This window comes from Lactuca virosa, chromosome 4, assembly GCF_052849685.1.
Source record: "Lactuca virosa cultivar CGN04683 chromosome 4, Lactuca_virosa_CGN04683_v6, whole genome shotgun sequence".
In the NCBI taxonomy this organism is placed as follows: Eukaryota; Viridiplantae; Streptophyta; class Magnoliopsida; order Asterales; family Asteraceae; genus Lactuca; species Lactuca virosa.
In genome coordinates this window covers 123605902-123617019 of record NC_136429.1, presented here as the reverse complement: position 1 = coordinate 123617019, position 11118 = coordinate 123605902, and positions in this window count along the sequence as shown.

Genomic DNA, 11118 nt, shown 5'->3' with positions numbered 1-11118 from the left:
GCATCACATGTGACCAAGATTGGAGTTTATTTTTTATTGCTTAATAATGGGTTAACTTTAGATTTGAATAAATGTTGGTACTCGTCAGAAATGGCGAGAAATATTATTTCCTTTCATAGTTTGTACAAACAAGGATTCACATTTTCATTTGATAATAAAAATGGTGCTATTGATGCTTTTTATAATGATGTGTTTTATTTTAAAGCATTACCTTGTGATGGTGTATATGAAACTGTGTCGATTGTAGACAATTTAGGAAATAATGTATTTCACATTGATTCTTCTATTACTTTGGATAAAGCATCCTTGTGGCATTGTCGTCTTGGACATGTCAACAAGAAGCGCATAGGCCAACTCCAAAAGGCTGGAGTTTTGGAATCATTTGACCTAAAATCAGATGATAGTTGCGAGTCTTATTTACTTGGAAAAATGACAAAGTCACCCTTCACTGGTACTTGTGAGAGGGGTGAGGGTTTGTTGGACCTCATACATACTGATGTGTGTGGACCCTTCAAAATTGCCACAAGGGATGCTAATCGCTATTATGTGACTTTTACTGATGATTATTGTCGATATGGATATATCTACTTAATCAAGCATAAGTCAGAGACCTTTGAGAAATTCAAAGAGTTTAAGCAGGAAGTGGAGAATCAACTGGGCAGGAACATCAAGATGCTCCGATCCGATCGGGGAGGAGAGTATCTTAGAATTGAGTTCCTTGACTATCTTAAGGAATGTGGGATTGTCTCACAATTGACACCTCCTAGGACACCACAGCTGAATGGTGTAGCTGAGAGGCGCAATCGAACCTTGTTGGACATGGTCCGTTCCATGATGAGTCGAGCTTCGTTACCAATCTCATTCTGGGGGTATGCCTTAGAGACTTCCGCCCATATCCTTAATCTAGTCCCCACAAAGAAGGTCCCCAAAACACCTCATGAGATGTGGACCGGAAAAGTTCCCAATCTGGACCACATCAAGATTTGGGGTTGCGAGGCTTTCGTGAGGCGCGAGTCTCACGACAAGCTCGAACCTCGAAGCGAGAGATGTATTTTCATCGGCTACCCACAGAAATCGTTTGGTTACCTCTTCTACAGACCCAGTGAGAATGTGGTCTTTGTGGCTAGGAGAGGAGTCTTTCGTGAGAGAGAATTTATAAGCCAAGGAGACAGTGGGAGGCAAATTGATCTTGAAGAGCTTCAAGAGTCAAGCGGTGAAGGAACCTCAAACACTAGCGACCAACCTGAGGAGGAAACTCCTATTGATCCGATAGATGATCCCATACCTCTGAGGCGTTCCATGAGAGTTAGGAATGCACCTGAGCATTACTATGGTTTTCATATTACTGCGGAAGGTGATACGCTTATCAGTGATAGTACATTGGTAAGTCTGGATGAACCTAACAGCTACACGGAAGCCATGGCAGACCCTGAGGCTGCTAAATGGAAAGACGCTATGGACAGCGAGATAAAACCGATGTATGACAATCAAGTTTGGAACTTAGTTGACAATGTACCAGGTCGTAAGACAGTTGGGTGCAAATGGATCTTCAAGAAGAAGACCGACATAGATGGTAATGTACACACTTATAAGGCGCGACTGGTTGCAAAGGGCTTTTCTCAAACTACGGGAGTTGATTATGATGAGATCTTTTCACCAGTGGCAAAGATTAAGTCTATTAGGGTTATGCTAGCCATTGTTGCATTTCATGATTATGAAATATGGCAAATGGATGTCAAAACCGCTTTCCTCAATGGAAAGTTGGCTGAGGATGTTTATATGGCTCAGCTAGAGGGTTTTGTCGATGCAAAGTACCCTAATAGAGTGTGTAAGCTTGAGAAATCCATTTAGTGGTTGAAACAAGCACCTCGTAGATGGAATCTTTGCTTCGATGAGAAAGTCAAAGAGTTTGGCTTTTCGAGGAGCGAGGATGAGTCCTGTGTATATGTTAGGGATAGTGGGAGTATAGTTAGCTTTTTGGTGTTGTATGTGGATGACATACTACTCATAGGAAATGACATCTCAACTTTGCAGGAGGTTAAGTCCTGGCTTGGGAAGTGTTTCGCTATGAAGGACCTTGGAGAAGCTGCCTATATCCTAGGGATAAGGATACTGAGAGACAGGAGTAAAAGACTAATTGGACTTAGTCAGAGTACCTACTTGGATAAAGTGTTGAAGAGGTTCAACATGGAGAATTCCAAGAAAGGAGAATTACCGATCCAGCACAATGCCAGACTGAGTAAAACTCGAGTCCGAGTACAGAAGCTGAGATAGCTGAGATGAGTCGATTACCAAATGCTTCCGCTGTGGGCTCAGTCATGTATGCTATGACTTGTACTCGCCCTGATGTGGCCTTTGCCTTAAGCATGGTCAGTAGATATCAAGGGAACCCTGGCAAGGCTCACTGGACTGCGGTAAAGAACATTCTCAAGTATCTGCGAAGGACTAAGTACTGGGTCCTTACCCTTGGTGACAGTGATGACTTGAGAGTGGTAGGATATAGTGATGTTAGCTTTCAGACTGATAGGGATAATTTCCGCTCTCAGTCAGGCTGGGTCTTTATCCTGAATGGAGGAGCAATTACTTGAAAAAGTTCCAAGCAGGAGACAGTAGCTGATTCTACTTGTGAATCAGAGTACGCATCAGTAACATGATGTCATAAAACATGCTTTTGTGCATAATTCAACTAGTAGTTAGTACAAGCATATGAGTCAAAGTTTATATGTTCCTTCTAGCAATAGAAGTGATATCTGGGCCCCTCGATGATTTTGTTTTGACCTATGTGTCGGGCCCAGTCAGAACCTAATTGATGTGTTCAGTTTAGTTCTATGTCAAACAAATCAGAGATCGAGAAACAACAGCTGGATAATAAGTACGACATTGTTCCATGTATTTGTCCGGCTGATATCTTGAGAACAGAGGATTATATGATTACTTATCTAAAATGGCGCTTCATAGTTCAACAGAGTTTTAAAAGAGCTACGATTGCTGGTTGGTTCCTGAAGTTATACTTGCAGCTATAGTTAACAGACTTATCCAAGTGGGAGACTGTTGGATAAGGTGTCTAAGTCTGTAACTATATTTGGTATGACTTGACCCGACCCGGCATGGTCCATTTGGGTTGCACTTCACCTAACAATTTGTATGGATATAGTTTTGAGGATAAGATGTTTATGATCCATTAATATATTATTTGTTATAATATATTAATATTATTTAATTAGTGTTGATCAAGATTTGATTTATGGAATTAATTCAATGATCAAATGGAACTAATTAAATATGGACTCTTTCATATATATGGAATGGGCTAAGATTTATTTAGGATGGGCTAAGAGTATATGGAAGTCCATGGAGCTTTTAACCCATGGATCCTAGGTAAATGAAGAGTCATGGGTATTAGGGTGTAACCCTAATCCTCCATACTATATAAAGAGGGCCTTGGTTCTAGAATTGGCACTAGAGTATGTGAGAAATAAGGGTGGGCCGATTTTAGCAAGCATCAAATTCTCTCAAGTATTTCCAAGTTTTTTTGGGTGATTTGTGACACCACTTGAGGCATCCACACTATTGGTGATAGGCTCTGAAACTCCAAGCAATCAACCACAAAAGAAAGGTATGTTATTCTACTTAAAGTTTTGTACTACAAGTACCCCATAACATGCTAGTTAGGTTGTAAACCTTGGAAATCAAATTTGCATGTATTTTAGAGAAAACATAGATCCAAGGTTTCTAGGGTTGCATGTACACCATAGGAGTGTTAGAATGCTCAAAACCCATCACGAAGATGGGTTGAGCTGCTAAATGATTACGAGTGTGAGATTAAGTACCACCTGGGTAAGGCTAACGTGGTAGCCGATGCCCTGAGCAGAAAAGAATACTTAGGTTGCCGGGTGAAAACCTTATCAATAACCATCCAATCCCACCTAGCCTCACAAATCAAGGAAGCCCAAACAGATGCATTGAAACCGGAGAACGTTATAAATGAGACACTACGTGGGATGGACAAGAACTTTGAAGTCAAGGAGGACGGAGCTTATTATTTCATAAACAGAATCTGGGTCCATAAACTTAGGGGATTCAGAGAAATGATCATGAACGAAGCCCACAAGACGCGATATTCCATCCATTCGGGTTTGGATAAGATGTACTTGGACATAAAGCAGCATTATTGGTGGCCAAATATGAAGGCAGAGATAGCCACTTACGTAGGCAAGTGTCTCAGTTGCGCCAATGTGAAAATGGAATACCAAAAGCCCTCAGGACTATTGCAATAGCCAGCAATACCCGAGTGAAAATGGGAAAGGATTACTATGGATTTCGTGACCAAATTACCTAAGACGACAGACGGGTATGATGTTATCTGGGTAATCGTCGATAGGTTAACTAAATCCGCCCATTTCCTGCCAATAAAAGAATCTTACAAGATGGAAAGGTTGACGCGAATCTACATCAAGGAGATCGTAAGACTTCATGGGGTGCCAATATCTATTATCTCAAATCGAGATAGTAGGTTTACCTCATGGTTTTGGCAGTCACTTCAGAAGGCAATGAGAGCACAACTAGACATGAGCACTGCTTACCACCCTCAGACCGATGGCCAAAGCGAACGAACCATCCAAACACTCGAAGACATGCTCCGAGCCTATGTGATTGACTTCGGAAAGTCATGGGATACCCACTTACCCTTGGTTGAATTCTCATACAACAACAGTTATCACACGAGCATCAAGGTTGCTCCTTTCGAGGCTCTTTATGGTCGAAAATGCAGATCGCCTGGGCTGAGGTGGGTGACACCCAACTAGCGAAAGGACAATCACCGGACATCACTCTCACAGGGCCAAAAATCATTCGATAAACGACCGAAAAGATAATCCAAATCAAAGCCCGACTTCAAGCATCCCGAGACCGACAGAAGAGTTATGCTGACAAACGGCGAAAGCCTCTGGAATTCCAAGTCGGGGATCAGGTGCTATTGAAAGTCTCTCCCTGGAAAGGAATGATCGGCTTTGGGAAACGGGGAAAACTGAACCTGCGATACATCAGACCGTTCGAGATTCTTGCCCGAATTGGTCCGGTAGCCTATAAGCTGCAGCTACCTTCAGAGCTCAGCAATGTACACCCCATGTTCCACGTCTCAAATTTGAAAAAGTGCTTAGCAGATGAAACTCTTATCATTCCTTTAGAAGAGATAAAAATAAACGAGAATCTCCTGTTCGTCGAAGAACCAGTCGAGATAATGGATAGGGAAGTGAAGCGTACGAAGCAGAGTCGCATTCCGATTGTGAAGGTTCGATGGAACGCTAAGCGTGGACCGGAATTCACATGGGAACGCGAAGACCAAATGAAGCAGAAGTACCCTCACTTATTCTCTCAGTCATGATCCTACCTTTCGAAAGAATTTCGAGACGAAATTCCCTCTAACGGGGGGATGAAGTCACAACCAGCATTTAGCTAGGAAATTCTATTCTCATGTAAACATTCAACTGTTGTAAGATATGTACTCTAAGTGATAATCATACTCTATGCTCAATCAAAACCATCCATTTGAATCCTAACTCTTGATTTAAGTTCAAAACCTAATGCAAAACATCTCACATGGATTGAAAACCCTAGAAATCCCGGTCCAAGTATTTATGGACTTGGATGCTCTTATTGGGCCTAATGGACCAATAAACTTTCAATTTGACTATTTGGGCCAAGGAATCCTAATTGGGCTCTAATTGGATCCATATCCATAAGATTTTAGCATTTTGGGCCATGTGAGCCTAGAATAATGCATCTTATCTCTAATGGGCCTTTTTGGGCCATAAATGATTTCATTTGCCCTAATGGGCCGTAAACCCTTTTAATTGGGTGCCATTGGGCCGTGAACTTCCATAAGGGTCCAACGGGCCGGAAAAATATTGTTAGACTTCATAAAATTCGAACAAAGCCAAGAATGGGCCAAAACCATTTCATCTTCATTCCTCTTAGCCCATTCTCGGCCCAATATGTATATAAATAAAAAAAAAGAGAAAAAGAGAATTAATTTGCACTTGACACATCATTTTTGCATGGTGGTTCTCCATGCAACCATCACCTCAAACCTCTCTCCTTCCCTCTTCTTCTACTCTCGGGCGAACCCTCATCCCTCACCCTCTCCACTTTCTTTCAAAATCTCTCAAAAACTCTCTCAAGAACTCTTCCTTCCTCCTCTAAATTTTCGAGATTTTGTGTGTAGTTTCAAGAGGTTTTTCATCAAGATCATCATCCTTGGTAAGTTCTTACTTGAATCTAAGGTTTAACTTCTTGATTTCATCAAAAATCTCTTCTTAAACCATATCATTTCATGATCTATACTCTTGAACTTCATAGAGTTCGAAAACCACCTCAAGGAGCTTGCTAGGGCCGAGATCTTCACTTCATTCTTCATCAAAAAACCGAAACTTCAAAGCAAAGTGAGTTCATACCCCTTGATTTTCGGTTTTGCTTTGTTTTGGGGGAGGATACGAGTTGCTATGTGCTAGATCTATGTATTTGTGCATGTTTATGTGTGTCTTCTATGTTATATGTTGTGATTATGTGAAGAACTTCATAGATCTTGACAATATTTGGAAACTACAACACTTTATACAACTTACCATAAGATACAAGTGCTAAACAAGTTAAGAATGTTGAAAAACTAAACAAAATCTTGTAAAAGGGCCAGTTTTGACAAGAAAACAAAAAGATGAAGCCTTTTATGATATTCATGGTTTTTCAAGGACCAAAAGAGTCATTTTTGTATAAAAATGGGTTTTTAAGATAATCATAGTTTTAAAAGGGCTAAAAGTGTAAAATTTCGTATTATGGGCCTTGATGTGGGCCTTCACGGTTTTGTTGGGCCAAATTTGTAAATTTAAGATTTTTATGGATTAAATTGTCATTTAACACAAACTTGAGCCAAAAATGTAAATTTACGATTTTATGGGCTGAAAATGGCACTTTATTCAAAATTTGGGCCGAAAATGTTACTTTTACAAAAACTTGGGTCGAGAATGCTATTTTTACAAAACTTGGGCCGAAAATGTCATTTTATCTAAAAAGGGGCTGAAAATGTAAATTATATTTATACATAGTCGAAAATGTAAATTTCAATTTAATGAGCCGAAAACATCAATTTATACTTACTAGGGCCAAAAATGGTAACTTACATACAATTGGACTAAAGATGTAAATCTTCATGTTTACTGGGCCTAACATGTATAATCCATGTTAATGGGCTCTAGTGGCACATTTACATGCTTATTGGGCCTGGATTATACATTACATGTTTATTGGGCCTTAATGGCCCATATACATGCTTATTGGACCTAAGATTATGTTGGCTTTGAGCATTCTAACACTCCTAAGGTGTACATGCAACCCTAGAAACCTTGGATCTATGTTTGACTAAAATACATGCAAAATAATTTTTCCAAGGTTCATAACCTATCTAGCATGGCATGGGGTACTTTTAAACATAAAAGAAACTAGAAGAATTACATACCTTTAGTAGTGAGTTGATTCCTTAGGAGTTTGAGAGCCTAGCACCAATAATGTGAATGCCTCAAATGGAAATCACAAAACACCACAAACTTGGAAAACTTTATGAGAGAGTATGTTTGCTCTAGAAATCGGCCACTCTTATGCACACACACATAGTGTCATTTCAAGCATCACAAGCCTCTTTATATAATGTAGATGATTAGGGTTATGAACCATGTAAACCCTAATAACCCATGTCTTTTCCTTTTCCAATGATCCATGGGTTAAAAGCTCCATGGATCATCCATGGACTCCCATGCAAGCTTAGCCCATTTCCTAATGAGTATTAGCCGACACTATATAAATATAATAGCCCATATTTAATTAGTCACCTTTTGATCACTAAATTAATTCATAATTAATTTAAGATCAATACTAATTAAATAATATGATTTCATATTAATATATTATAACTTATAATATATTAATAAGTCATAAACATACTATTCTCATAATATTATCCATATAAATAGTTTGGGTGAAGTGCAACCCAAATGGACCATGCTGGGTCGGGTCAAGTATATACCAAATAAGTTATGGACTTAGACACCTTATCCAACAGTCTCCCACTTGGATAAGTCTGATAACTGTATTTGCCTATATAGCTTCAGGAACCAACCGACAATCATAGCTCTCGAAAACTCTATTGAACTATGAAGCGCCATTCCTCTGCTCTCATGATATCAGCCGGACAAATACATGGAACAATGTCTTACTTATTGTCCACCAGTTTGTTTCCCGATTTCCGATTTGTTTGACAAAGAACTTAATCGAACACATCAATTTAGTTCTGACCGGGCCCGGTACATAGGTCAAAACAAAATCATCGAGGGGCCCAGATATCGCTTCTAATCCAAGAAGGAACAAATAAACTTCGACTCATATGCTTGTTCTACTACTTGTTGAATTGTACACAAAGGCACGTTTTATAACATCAAGTTACTGATGCGTTTTCGTGCAATCAATGTACAACCAAATCATAGGCAACAACTCATATCTCTAGGTTTGAAGACTTATATGATATTACCGTCTCACGATCACTCGAGATAAATTCCATGAAGTGATACAAGTGAGCGTGGGTTTATTCCAATACTCATAACTTATGAGCACTCATGCATGTTGTAGCAACCATTGCTATGCCTAAACACTTTTAGTCATCTACAAAACCAATTCATGACAGTCTTGATTCATACCTACTTCGGACATATGACCGACTGTGGAGAATTTGAATAAATTTATTATTCTAGAAGTCAAAACATGCAAAGCTGAAACAATAGTAAATAATTGACAATGATAGCAACACCTTACTCATAAATAAATCACAACTTTTATTCATCATCAAACGTCGATTACATTTTACAAGTTTCAGTAATAACTATCTAATCCGTAAAACTAATATCGTCCCTCAGCCCGATGCGCCTTGCATGTTGCAAATGCCTAACCCTCGTCAGTCCCTTCGTAAGGGGGTACGCAGGGTTCTCATCCGACGATACCCTCTTTGCCACGAGGAGTCCTTCTTCTATCTTGTGTCTTATGAAGTGATATTTTCTGTCAATGTGTCGGGATCTGCCATGAGCTCTTGGTTCCTTGGCTAAGGCACCCGCACTATTGCTGTCACATAAAATCTCCATAGACTCCTTAATAGCTGGTACAACTCCAAGGTCTCCGATGAAGTTCTTCAGCCATATCGCCTCCTTTGCCGCTTCACTCGCTGCTATGTACTCTGATTCACAAGTCGAATCAGCTACCGTCTCCTGCTTGGAACTCTTCCAAGTGATTGCCCCTCCATTTAGGGTAAAGACCCAGCCCGACTGAGAGCGGAAGTTATCCCTATCAGTCTGAAAGCTAGCATCACTATATCCTACTACCCTCAAGTCATCACTCCCGCCGAGGATAAGGATCCAATCCTTAGTCCTCCGTAGGTACTTGAGAATATTCTTTACCGCGGTCCAGTGAGCCTTGCCAGGGTTCCCTTGATATCTGCTGACCATGCTCAAAGCAAAGGCCACATCAGGGCGGGTACAAGTCATATCATACATGATCGAGCCAACAGCGGAAGCATATGGTAGTTGACTCATCTCAGCTATCTCAGTCTTTGTACTCGGACTCTGGGTCTTACTCAGCTTGGCATTGCTTTGGATGGGTAAATCTCCTTTCTTGGAATTCTACATGTTGAACCTTTTCAATACCTTATCCAAGTAAGTACTCTAACTAAGTCTAATTAGTCTTTTACTCCTTTCTCTTAATATCCTTATCCCTAGGATATAGGCAGCTTCCCCAAGGTCCTTCATAGTAAAGCACTTCCCAAGCCAGGACTTAACCTCCTGCAAGGTTGGGATGTCATTTCCTATGAGTAGTATACATCTACAAACAGTACCAAAAAGCTAACTATACTCCCACTAGCTCTGACATACACGCAGGACTCATCTTCACTTCTCGAGAAGCCAAACTCTTTGACCTTTTCATCGAAACAAAGATTCCAGCTTCTAGATGCTTGTTTCAATCGATAAATGGATTTCTCAAGCTTGCACACTCTATTAGGGTACTCTGCACTGACAAAACCCTCTGGCTGATTCATGTAAACATCCTCAGCCAATTTTCCGTTAAGGAAAGTGGTTTTGACATCCATTTGCCATATTTCATAATCATGAAATGCAGCAATGGCTAGCATAACCCTAATAGACTTAATCTTCGCTACTGGTGAAAAAGTTTCATCATAATCAATACCCTGAGTCTGAGTAAAACCCTTCGCGACCAGTTGCGCTTTATAAGTGTGCACCTTCCCATCCATGTCGGTCTTCTTCTTGAAGATCCATTTGCACCCGACTGTCTTACGGCCTGGTACATTGTCAACCAAGTTCCAAACTTGATTGTCATACATGGATTGTATCTCGCTGTCCATAGCCTCCTTCCATTTAGCAGACTCTGGGCCTGCCATGGCTTCCTTAAAACTATTAGGTTCATCCAGATTTACCAGTGTACTATCACTGATAAATGTATCACCTTCCGTAGTAATATGAAATCCATAATAAAACTCAGGTGTGTTCCTAACCCTTGTGGAACGCCTCAGAGGTACATAATCGTCAGCTGGCTCAACAGGAGTTTCCTCCTCAGGTTGATTGCTAGTGTATGAGGTTCCTTCACCAATTGACTCTTGAATTTCTTCAAGGTCAATTTGCCTCCCACTGTCTCCTTGGCTTATAAATTCTCTCTCTCGAAAGACCCCTCTCCTTGCCACAAAGACCACATTCTCATTGGGTCTGTAGAAGAGGTAACCAAAGGATTTATGTGGGTAGCCGATGAAAATACACCTTTCACTTGGGTTCAAGCTTATCATGAGTCTCGCGCCTCATGAAATCCTCGCAACCCCAAATCTTGATGCGATCCAAATTAGGAACTTTCCCAGTCCACATCTCATGAGGTGTTTTGGCAACCTTCTTTGTAGGGACTAGATTAAGGATGTGGGCGGCAGTCTCTAAGGCATACCCCCAAAAAGAGATTGGTAGTGCTCGACTCATCATAGAGCGAACCATGTCCAACAAAGTTCGATTACGCCTCTCAGCCACACCA